Consider the following 12,923-nt stretch of genomic DNA (forward strand, 5'->3'; position numbering starts at 1 on the left):
AGCATAACCACCACCTTCATCGGATTCCAACACAGCGCCATCACCTAGAAAGAGAGAGCACCCCACTCTGGTCATGACCCCCACGTCCCCCCCCCCCCACAGCCCAGTGCATTGAGGGCATGGCAGGTGCTGGCTGGGAGCGGGGCGGGGCGTGGGGATTGGTGGGCGTGGCCGGTAACGGGGCGGGGCGTGGGGGATTGGTGTGTGGGGATTGGTGGGCATGGCTGGGGGCGGGGCGTGGGGATTGGTGTGTGGGGATTGGTGGGCGTGGCCGGGGGCGGGGCATGGGGATTGGTGTGTGGGGATTGGTGGGCATGGCCGGGGGCGTGGCGCGGGGATTGGTGTGTGGGGATTGGTGGGCGTGGCCGGGGGCGGGGCGTGGGGATTGGTGTGTGGGGATTGGTGGGCGTGGCCGGGAACTGGGTGGGGCGTGGGGATTGGTGCGTGGGGATTGCTGGGCGTGGCGTGGGGATCGGTGCGCGTGGCCCCGGCCTCTGGCGCTGCTCCTCGGCTCCTCGGTGGTCGCCACGTGCGGCTTTGCCCTCGCGTGGAGGGTGAGTCAGCTGCGGGGCGCAGGGCAGCGGGGCGTCTGTCGAGTGTTTTCAGGAACTGCTGAGCGGCTCAGCAAGGTGGAGACAGGACTCAGCTCTCCCCCCCCCTTCAGCGCGGGGGGTGGGGTGGGGGGCTCTCCTTCCGCCACAGACCTCAGGGTCCCACGGGCAAGGGGGAGCCCCCCTCCTCCAGGTCTCCCCCGCCCCCTCTTTCCCTCCTTCGCACCTTGCTCCTCTCCCCCCTCGCCACCTCCTCTTCCTCTTCCCCTTCTCAGCCGCCCTCCTGGCCTCTGTTCTGTGTTCCCATTAGCTCTGAGGATGTGTGTGTGCGTGTGCACATGGACGTATGCACATGTGTGTGCATGTGTGCACATGGACGTATGCACATGTGTGTGCATGTGTGCACATGGATGTATGCACGTGTGTGCATGTGTGCACATGGACGTGTGCGCATGCGTGTGCATGTGTGCACATGGACGTGTGTGCATGTGTGTGCATGTGTGCACATGGACGTATGCGTGTATGTGCGTGTGTGCACATGGACGTGTGCGCATGTGTGTGCACACGGGGGTGTGCTGGACCGCGGGGCCTGGGCGCCGTCCCTGAGCTATGTGCTGGAGCCACGGCTCCACCTCTAACTTCTTGCTTCATTAGGGAGAAGAGTCTCATGGACTTTCCTGGCCGGGTGGCTTTGAACCGAGATCCTCAGATCTCAGCCTCCTGAGGAGCTGGGATGACGGGGCGTCCCCATGCTGCCCGGCTTCCCGCGCTCGGGTCAGGAGGTGCTAGAGGCTCGGTTCTCCCCACACCGCCCGCACACGCAGAGACACTCGTCCTGCAGATGGGACCCCAGCCCTGCCATGCGCGCCCTGGAAGCCCGGGAGAGGGGGATGGAGCAGGAAGTGAAAAACCCTGGGGGGGGGGGAGGAAACCAGCTGAGGGTGGGAAGCTGGAGGCCCCGTCTAGGAAAAGATGGGCAACAGGACAAGAAACCTGGAGCTTGGCGCTGTGTGCCGTGTGTGTGTGCGTGTGTGCGTGTGTGTGTGAGCTGGGGCTTGAACTCTCAGCTGCTCACTCTTTCCTTGGCTTGTTTGCCCTTGAGCCGCAGCTCCACATCCGGCTCTCTGTTGGTCACTTGGAAATGAGTGTCTTAGTTTTATCTCTCCCAGCTGGCTTTGACCTGTGATCCCGAGATGACAGGTGCCAGCCCTGGTGCCTGGTCCCCAGCTTAACTTCAGTCACGTCCAGTTCCCAGAGGGAGTGTGGAGGCCGTAGGCTCACTCGTTACTCGGCAGGACCTCAGCTTTTGCCTGTGCAATGCAGCTTCTAGCCAGGCGCTGGCGGCTCACGCCTGCAATCCCAGCTACGCAGGAGGCTGGGATCTGAGGACTCCAGTTCGAAGCCAGCCCAGGCAGGAAAGTCTGTGAGATTCTTATATCCAGGTAACCACCAAAACACCAGAAGAAGTGCTGTGGCTCAAAGTGGTAGAGCGCTAGCCTGGAGTGAAAAAGGTCAGGGACAGCGCCCAGGCCCTGAGTTACAGCTCCACCACCAACAAATAATAACAATAACAAAGATGATGATGATGTCACTTCTACATTACCTATAGACACTTGGTTATTTACATATATGTGTATTTGTCTTTGTGCTAGTCCTAGGGCTTGAACTCAGGGCCTGGGCACTGGCTCTAAGCTTTTCTGCTGAAGGTTAGTGCTCTACTACTTACACCACAGCTCCACTTCCAGCTTCTTTTGGTGGTTAATTGGCAATAAGAGCCTCATAGACTTTCCTTCTGGTTCTGGCTTTGAACAGTGATCCTCAGGTCTCGGCCTGCTAAGCAGCTAGGATTATAGCCATGAGCCATGGGTGCCCAGTTCCTATGTCCTACAATTTCATAGAAAAAGAACTAGGCAAAAATATGCACCAAAATGTCAGTGGTCCAGTACTGAGTATTTATTGGTGTTGATCCTGAGGCTTGAACTCAGGCCTAGAAACTGTTCCTTAGCTTTTTTTGCTCAAAGCTAGTGCTCTACCCCCTTGAACTCCAGCCTCATTTTTGCTTTCTTTTGGTTAATTGGAGATAAGAGTCTTAGGGACTTTTCTCCCTGGGTTGGCTTTGAACCACGATCTTCAGATCCCAGCTTCTTTAGTAGCTAGGATCCCTGGCGCGAGCCACTGGTACCTGACATGCTGGTGACTTTTTAACTGGATCTTTATTATTTATCACACTTGCTAAATTATATAACGTGCATAGGCACAGTTTTATTCAGGATTAAACAACATACATTATTACACATTTTAAGCAACAGTAATGCTAACCTTCTAATCCCAGGGAGACTTTACTGCAGGGTCAATTGTGTAGCTAATTCTGTGGTCTACAGGCGATTTCTTCCACCAGGGGGCGCCTGGGCCTTTGAACAAGAAGACGGGGGGGGGGGGGGGGCTGGGGATATGGCCTAGTGGCAAGAGCGCTTGCCTCCTATACATGAGGCCCTGGGTTCAATTCCCCAGCACCACATATACAGAAAATGGCCAGAAGTGGCGCTGTGACTCAAGTGGCAGAGTGCTAGCCTTGAGCAAAAAGAAGCCAGGGACAGTGCTCAGGCCCTGAGTCCAAGCCCCAGGACTGGCCGAAAAAAAAGAAGACAGAGGGGCTGGAGAGAGGAGACAGGACTCCGATTTTCGGGGAGCAGTAGATGAAGGGTGAATCTTGCATAGTTCCACCACCACACCTAAGAGCTGTGCTTAAAGTGGAATTCTAATGCTGGCCTCCTTGATTGTTAATAATAGATCATTTGATTGCTCCTAAACCAGTTGTAAGGAAGAGAAAATGCAAACTCTTTTCTTTTTTTCTTTTTATTCACCAGTCCTGGGCCTTGGACTCAGGGCCTGAGCACTGTCCCTGGCTTCTTTTTGCTGAAGGCTAGCACTCTGCCACTTGAGCTACACTTCCGGCTTTTTCTATATATGTGGTGCTGAGGAATCGAACCCAGGGCTCCATGCATGCGAGGCAAGCACTCTACCCCTAAGCCACATCCCAGCCCCTCATTCAGCTTTTTCACTGGAGACTAGTGCTCTACCATGTGAGCCACAGTTCCACTTCCCACTTTTGGTGATTAGTGATGAGTCTCAGGAACTCTGCTGCTTGGGCTGGCTTTGAACCGCCCCCCTCAGCTCTCGGCCTCCTGAGTAGCCAGGCTCACAGGCGAGAGCCACCACGCCAGACACCAGGGCGTGAGCCTTCCGTGAGCCCGAGCTGCACTCCGCACAGGTGTCAGCGGCGCGGGGAGAGCCCGCGGCTCCCAGCCGGTCCCCACCGGGGCAGAGCGAGGCTGGAGACACCACAGGCGCTGTGGGACAGTGATCAGAGGGGGGCACGGAGGGAGACCAGACAGCCCCCCACCCCACGCTCGGCACTGGGAGAAGAGAAGGGGGGAGAGGCAGCGGTGGGCTCAGGAGGAAGGGCAGAGGCAAAGACCAGGAGAGGCAGTGCCCGGGCTGCCCACGAGGCCCTGCGTGGCGAGCCAACCCCGCCGCGGGGCGCAGGGCCGAGCGTGGGGTCACCGCGCCTGGGTGCCGTGGCCCACAGAGGCAAGCTGGGGCTGGGGGCACGCAGAGGCAGCTGCTGATGGCATCGTGAGGTCCCTGGGTCTGGAGTCCAAGGCTCAGCGTTCCCAGGGTGGGGCACGGCCAGGTCCAAGGTCAAGGCCAGGAGGGAGAGGCTGCGGGGGGTGGGGGGGTAGGGGGAGGCCCCAGGGCAGCCCCAGGTCTTCAGCAGGGCGGGCGGGCATGTGGGGTACCTGCGGATCCCAGGCATGGCGGCAAGGGGAGGGGGGCCTCGCTGGGCGCTGCCTGCTGTCCACATCGCACCAACACATCAGCCAACGCGAGGGCAGAGCCATGGCCACCCAGGGCCCCGTCCCGTTCATTTTCCTGTCCCACGACACGGGACAAAGGGCCTCTCAGGACGCCCGGAAGCCGCCGGGCCTGGCTGACACCTCTAGTTTGGAATGGGGATTGTTGGGATCTGGACGATCCCTTTCTCCCCCCACGGGGAGAATGGTAACCACAAACTCTATGAAAGAGCACTCAGCCTGGCCCCCCGCCAGCGGAAGGCCAGAGGCGTGCTCACATGGGCAAGCGCTAAGTTGAGGAAAGGTTGCTGAAGCTTCCCCTCCCCCCAGTCCCCCCATATGTTACCAAGGGCAGAGGCGAAAAGGAAGGCATCAGGGACACGCTGCGGTGGTGGGAAGCGTCTCAAAGACTTTAATATGGAAGGGCACTTATATAGAAGTAATGGCGGGAAAGAAAGGGGGCTGGCCAAAGGGCCAGTCATAGGCTAGGGGTCACGTTCATCAAGTGACATCACGAAACTTCCCTTTGTGGGCGGGACAACCCCATCATGGTGGCACGCACGTGTTCACCTCCCAAGGGGTGGAGGCCAGAAGGTGGGAGGGACTTCTATTGTCCCAAGGCTGGTGGAAGGGCAGCCTTCCCCAGGCCATAATAATCCCCAACAGGGGATAATGTGCACCGCACCCTCCCCAACTTCATATGTGTACTGCATAACTCAACGGGGAAATGCCCTCATCAGAATGACGAAAAGCTCCAGCTCACGCCTGTCATCCTAGCTGCTCAGGAGGCTGAGACCTGTGGACCACGGTTCAAAGCCAGCCCAGGTAGGAAAGTCCATCAACTCTTATAGCCAGTTAACAACCAAAAAGCCAGAAGTGGAGCTGTGGCTCAGAGCGGTAGAGCGCTAGCCTTGAGCACAAAAGCTCAGGGACAGCGCCCAGGCCCTACGTTTAAGCCCCTGGACCAGCATGCGTGCACACACACACACACACACACACACACACACACTAAACATCATAAACAACCAAACATTGTGACCAAAAAAAGCTGTTGATTGTCCTGGTGACCCTGACAGGAGATAAGCTCGCGGCCTGGGGCCTGGGCACCGCAGCGGGCCCCCTTGAGAAATGTCACCCTGGGATGCCACTTGCTAAAAAGTAACAGAAAGAAACCCCGTGTGGGGGCAGAGGCCGGAGGATCCAGAGTTCACCGCTTCTGGGGCCAGGCCCTGTCTCAAGGGGGAGAAGGAGGCAGAGAACTTATTTAACCACATGTCGGAGGTACTGTTAGCAGCCACCTGCCTTCCAGTTCCATCAACAACTGCAAAGCTCGAGTTCCCTACCCCGATCTCGGGGTAGCTAGCTGACCAGATGTAGGCCGGTATGACCTCCTTTCACAGAAACTTGGAATTAGGAGGACAAAATAGGAGGGTACAGAGCAGGATTTCCCGCAGGCCAGGCTCAAGTCTGTAATCCTAGCGACTCAGGAGTCCGAGAGCTGAGGATCATGGTTTGGAACCAGCTCAGGCAGGAAGATTCATGAGACACTTCAAGTCACCACCCCCAAAAGCTACACTAGAGCTGCGGCTCAAGTAGTCCCAGCCTTGCACGAGCAAGCTAAGGGACCTGGGCCCCGAGTTCAAGCCCTGGGACTGGCATAACATATAGAATGGATTCTTCAGGGCTGGAGCTGTGGCCCAGCTGGCTGAGGGAAGACAGTAGCGAGCTTGGGCCCCGGTGCCCATCGCCCCCCTCCCCTCCCTGAGCCCCAGTTCTTGGGTTCCGTGAGTCACTCTTAAATCGAGATCCTTCTTTGGTTTATTTGTTTTGTTGTTGTTGCCAGTCCTGGGGCGTGGACTCAGGGCCTGAGCACTGTCCCTGGCTTCTTTTGCTCAAGGCTAGCACTCTGCCACTTGAGCCACAGCGCCACTTCTGGCTTCTATCTATATATGTGGTGCTGAGGAATCGAACCCAGAGCTTCATGTATATGAGGTGAGCATTTTACCACTAGGCCATCTTCCCAGCCCCAGGAGCTCCTTCTTTGGGAAGCGCTTGGCTGGGTGGTTTCTGTGGCCACGGGTCCTCACTGAGATGTGTCATGCTGGCCTGGCTCATTTGGCAGCGGTAGTGTGGAGACACAAAACCCAACCAGCGCCCGGTCCTAACCGGGCCACGGCCGCATTGTGCAATGCTGCGGGTGTGGGTGTTCCACTAGGGCGGGGCGCTGGGCCTGCTCACCCACGGCCGCCAAGCCACGCCCACTGTTGCCAAAGTCACACCCTCTGAAACCAAGCCACGCCCACTGCAGCCATGCCGTGCCAAGCCACACCCTCTGCACCTAAGCCACGCCCATTATCGCCAAACCAAGCTCACTGCAGCCAAGCCACTCCCACTGCGACCAAGCCACACCCACTGCCATCAAGCCACTTCCACTGTGGCCAAGCCACACCCACTGCCATCAAGCCACTCCCACTGCCACCAAGCCACACCCACACCGCCCAGAGCTCACCTAGCTTTTGGGGCAGGGGGTGCTGGAGCTAGAACTCGTCTGGGAATCTAGGAGCTAACGCTCGACGGTTGTCCTCAAGGCTGGTGCTCTACCGCTTGAGCCACAGCTCCACGTCCATCTTTTTTGGTGGTTAGCTGGAGATAAGAGGCTCACAGACTTTGCTTCCCAGGCTGGCTTTGAACCAAGATCTTCACATCTCAACCTTCTGACTAGGAATACAGGCGTGAGCCACTGCATCCCGCTTTCGCAGAGTTTCTAGCTGCTGGTCCTGGAGAAACATCTAAGGAGCCCTAAATTCCCAGCCCCCCGTCAGGGCGTTTAGAGAACTGAGCACGGTGAATACTGTAGCAACCCCAGCGAGCGGGGCGGGCTGTCAGCGGAGCACCAGCGCTTTCCTGCTTCCCTCAGTAATGAAGGCCAGGGCTGCCACGCGCCGGGCGTTGTGGGCGTGGGTCACGCTCAGGGAGGAAACACGACACGCCCCGGAAGAGGAGCCGCGCCCAGGGTGAGGCCCACGCCTGTCAGCCGAGCTTCTCAGGAGGCTGAGACCCGAGGAGGACGGTTCAAAGCCAGCCAGGACAGGAAAGTCTGTGAGACGCTTATCTCCAATGAGAACTGTGGCTCAAATGGTAGCAGAGATGCTAAGGGACAGTCCCCAGTCCTGAGTTCAAGCCCCAGGATTGGCGCACACACACACACACACAGACACACACACACACCACACACACCACACACAGACACACACACACCACACACACCACACACACCACACACACCACACACATACACACACCACACACACACCACACACACACACACCACACACACACACCACACACACCACACACACCACACACCACACACACACACCACACACACCACACACACCACACACCACACACACCACACACACCACACACACCACACACCACACACCACACCACACACCACACACCACACACACACCACACACACACACCACACACCACACACACCACACACCACACACACCACACACCACACACACCACACACACCACACACCACACACCACACACACCACACACACACCACACACCACACACACCACACACACCACACACACCACACACACACAGAGTTTGGCGTTTCTGTGTAACTGTGGAAATAGGCAATGATTCAAACAGGCCAAGGGCCGCGCACCTGAGCCGCGGGCGCCCCGCCGCGGGCTTGGTCTGCGCCTGCGCCCCGGGCCCCCCTGCACCCCGCGGGGCGTCGGTGCCGCCAGGAGCTGAGCTGGGCTCTGAACCCCAGCATTGTGCCAGCCCCGCCCCGCTCAGCTCGGTGCGGGCCGGCGGGCGCGGGTTCCGCCTGCCTGCGGGCCTCGGCGTGGGGCAGAGCGGAAGCCAGGAGACAGCAGGGCGCCTCGGACTAGAGCTGCGTGTGTGCGCGTGTGCACGCGCGTGCCACGACGAGGTAGGGCTTGAACCCAGGACCCGGGCACGGTTCCTTAGCTGTTGTGCCGTTTGCATGGGTTGGAATCCCGCAACACATCGTCCTGCTCAGAAACCGTTCCCAATTCCCACTGACACCGCCTCAGCTACTTCTTCACTTGGAGCCGGGTGCCGGTGGCTGGCGCCTGTCCTCCTCGCCGCTCCGGAGGCTGAGACGGGAGGACCGGAGTTCAAAGCCAGCCCGGCCAGGAAAGTCCTTGAGACTTTTATCTCCAGTTAACCAGCAAAAAAAGCTGGAAGTAGAGCTGTGGCTCAAGTGGGAGAGCACTAGATAGACCTGAGCAAGGAAGGAAAAACACCTCAGGGACAGTACCCAGGCCCTGAGTTCAAGCCCAGGACCCACACTTTAAAAAACAATTAAAAAAAGGTAACTTGGAGCCAGGTGTTATAGTAGTAGTCCTGTAATCTCAGCACTTGAGAGACGGTGACAAGATGATCACAAGTTCGAGTCTACGCTGGGCTACGTAGTGAATTGCTGTCTCAAAAGCCAAACGAGGCCTGGGCTGCAGCTCGGTGGCGAAGCACTCGCCTAGCAAGCACAAGGCCCTGGCCTCCATCCTAGTACCAAACAGAGGAAAAAAGACAAAAACAAACAAAACCCACGCCAGCCCCGGCGCTCACGCCTGTAATCCTACACACTCAGGAGGCCGAGACCTGAGAATCGCAGTTCAAAGCCAGCCCGGGCATCCACGTCCCCATGAGACTCTCACCTCCAATGAACCAGCAGAAAACCAGAGGTGACTTGTGGCCCGAGGTGCCAGAGCTCCAGCCCCGAGCAACAGAGCCCGTGCCTGGGGCAAATAAGAATAGAAAAAGACCTAAGGACATTTGGGCTCAGTCACCAAGATTGACCACCGAGGAATAGTGACATCAGCGTGTGTGTGTGTGTGTGTGTGTGTAACTCACCGCACAGGGGAGGACACACTAGCTTTGCACGCGCAGGCTGGGCGGAGCCCCGTGTCCCGCGTCCTCTGGGCCTCAGCGCTGATCTAGAGCCACGCGCTCACGCTGGACGGCGCCGCGCCAGGCAGCAGGTTGTTGAACCTGGAGGCCAAAGATCCTTTCTTATTTTGGAAACCTCGTTCGATTCACGGCGTCCGCTTTCATTCCTGAGGCACCAGGTCCCGGCGTAAGTTAATGGCGGGTTAGGCTCCGGAGGCAGCCGCTGGGGGAGAAGAAGATGCCCCCACCCGGCTGGTCACGCGACGACTGACAGTCACTGGGAGGAGGGAGCTGTGCTCCACGCACTGCTAAGCATCTCTGCTATACCCGGCAGCCCTGGGGCTTGAACTCAGGCCCTAGGAGCTGTGCCTGAGTTGTTTTTTGTTGTTGTTGTTCAAGGCTAGCACTCTGCCACTTGAGCCACAGCTCTACTCCTGGCTTTGTGCTGGAGGTGAGAGTCACAGACTTTGCTGCCTGGATTGGTTTTGAACCCCGGTCCCCAGACCTTGGCCTGTTCAGCTAGGATGACAGGTGTGTAACACCGGTGTCACGTCTACACGATCGCCAGCTCCGAGGCCTCTGGGCGACTGGAGCCTCTCAGCTCGGTGATGGGCTTGGGGAGCACCCGTCACAGGTGCACCCCACCAGCAGAAGCCTCCACACAAAAGCAGGGCTGGAACTGGCTTAGCCTTAAAGGTTGAAACCCACCGTTCCCGTGGTGGCGACCCAAGAAACGGGAAATCAGAAAGGGAGCGCCTCAGCACCGCGGTGGGAGCCAGGTGCCCTGGGGTTTAGCTCCGCGTTGCTCTCACCCAGGTAATGGTCACCGTCAGGTGGCTCTACCTCCACGCCCAGCTTTTTGCTAACTGGCAACGAGTCATTGTCTGTCTGTCCAGCCTGGCTTCAAACCTGGATCCTCGGATCTCAGTCTCCTGAGTTAGCTCGCCTGGCACCTTGTTTTCCTCCTGTGCTCAATGCCCTGTTTCTTTTGCGATCTTGTCTGTTCTGCAGGCGCCTCGTCCTGACCGCTCTCTCTAGACCGGGTGATTTTCTGCTGCTCTTTCACTGGCGCTGCACCTTTAGTTTGCCGGTACTCTACTTACTGATTATGATTTGTGGGTGACCTGGGACGTGTACCAGACATCTTACAGCTCCATTCATACTTTCTTAGCCATTTCTTCTTCTTGAGGGTAGTAACATTTCTGCTTTATCCTCAGTCCTTGATATTCTATTTTCAACCGGTTCCATCTGATTAGCAAAGCTTTTAACTGAGTTTTACTTGAGTTTCGGGTTTTCAGTTCTAGAATGTTGATTTTTTTTTCAGGGTTTCTGTACCTTTACTGAATTCCTCCTTTCATAGCTTACTTTTTTTTTTTTTTAACCCTCATTTCATTTAGCTGGTTATTTGAATTGAGTTCATTTGGCTATTTGAATTCTCTTTAAATCCATTCAGGGTGTTTATACATGTCATCTTGGATTTTGTTGATCATTCGTTTGAGTTCACTTTTTCTACTTCACTACTACTCTCTTTATAATAAAATTGTTAACTCTTAGATGCTGGTGTGTCACACTCATTATCCTAGCTACTCAAGAGGCTGAGATAGGAGGATCATGGTTCAAAGCCAGCCCAGGCAGGAAAGTCTGTGAGCCTCTTCTCTCCAGTTAACAATGAGAAAACCAGAGCTGTGTCTCAAGTGGTGGAGTGCCAGCCTCGGGCACAAAAGCTCAAGGACAGTGCCGAGGCCTTGAGCGCACGCCCCAGAGCCAGTACAGAAAGAAAAGGGAAACTGCTGATGTTTGGAGGAGTTGTGCAGTCTTGTTCTTTCCATAGTGTTTCTATACTGAACCCAGTTTCTGGAGGTTAATCTCTTGGGTCCTTTCAGTGTAAGTGTGCACAATGTCTAGGCACGATTGGGTGGGGCCTAGGCTGTGGTGTGAAGTTCTTGACACTGGGCTGAGGGTATGGCATGGTGTAGCTCAGAACCCCCAGTGCTGGAGACGTGGGCCTGGTGCCCCATTTCACTCAGGAAGAGGATTAGCTGCAGACGCAATCACAGCTGATGGACAATCAAAAGACTAAAGTAATCCCGAATTAAGCAATCACTGTCAGCGTTCCAATATCTTCAGATACTGGAATGAAGGAGCCAGCGTAATCGCTGAGCTGGTAATGGAAAGATTTGGACACCACCACTGAATAGAAGCAGATGTGCACTGTGGAAAGGCGGGGGGGGAGGGGGGTGACGTCCCAGCCTGAGAGGGAGAGCGAGGAAAGAGCCAGGCAGAGCAACAGCAAGCCAGGGAAGAGAAATAGAATGCTTTGGCAACCTACTTGCTAAAAATAAAGACAAGGGGCCTAGTGGTAGAGTGCTTGCTTCAAATACACGAAGCCCTGGGTTCGAGTCCTCAGCACCACATAAATAAAAAGCTGGAAGTGGCGCTGTGGCTCAAGTGGTAGAGTGCTAGCCTTGAGCAAAAAGAAGCTCAGGATAGTGCTCAGGCCCTGAGTTCAAGCCCCAGGACTGGGGGGGAAAAAAGACAATGAAGAAAGATTATGGGTGGCAAGAAAATAAAAGTACATAGCTTAGTTTGTGGAGAGAAAGTAGAAACATGTGCAGACAGGAGGGAGGAGACAGGACTGCAAATTGAGCATTACAAGGTGGCTGCTGCAGCTCACATAGAATGACGAGAGAAACCTTGCTAGTCGGGAAGCTGAGATCTGAGAATGGCGGTGTGAAGGCAGCCCAGAAGTAAAGTCTGCAACTCTCATCTCCAATAAGCTACTCAGAAAAAACTGAAGTGGCTCCGCGGCCCTGTATCCAAGCCCTGGGACTGCCAAAAATAGTAAAATTTGCCAAGCACCAGTGGCTCACGCCTGTAATCCCAGCAACTCAGGAGGCTGAGATCTGAGGATCAGGGTTCAAAGCTCAGGGACAGCGCCCAGGCCCACAGTTCAAGCGCAGGACTGGCCATAAAAACAGAACAAGAGAACAAAACTCCCCCCCAAAAAAGGGCCGCATGGAGTATGTTCTTCCTTGCTCTCAGAGCAGCCGGGGGTTGTTTTGTGGGGCCCATGGCCCCTGCAACCCCCATAGGTGTCCACGGCTCCCTGACTCGCCTCCCGACCCGCTGGGTCTGGGTCCCGCGTGGGCTGCAGCTCGTGTTCCGGGCTGGCTGAGGTCACGCTGCCTAGCGGGGCGCTTGTGTTGGGTGTGCCTGTGGGGCTGGTGGCGGGCCACACTGATCCTCAGCTCTGTGGCGTGGGGGTGTTTCGGGGTGTGAGGCCAGCATCTTGCTTCCCCAGCCCCCCATTTGTGGAAATAAAACAGAAAGGTGGCTTCCGGGGCAGAGGTTGCGGGGGAGAGGGACCACGCAGTTTGACTTGCAACACAGTTCTAGAAATCTGCGTTAGTCACTATCTGTTTAAAAATCAGTACCTGGACCATCTTTGTGTTGTTTTTAACCAGTTTTAAAAGTGAAAAAAAGAAACTGTACCTAAAAGAGTTCACTCAGGGCCCTTAAACACAACTGTGGCCTTCATCTCCATTGTCCCGGAATCTCAGATCTTAGAACCTTAA

This window comes from Perognathus longimembris, chromosome 23 (genome assembly GCF_023159225.1).
Source record: "Perognathus longimembris pacificus isolate PPM17 chromosome 23, ASM2315922v1, whole genome shotgun sequence".
Lineage (NCBI taxonomy): Eukaryota > Metazoa > Chordata > Mammalia > Rodentia > Heteromyidae > Perognathus > Perognathus longimembris.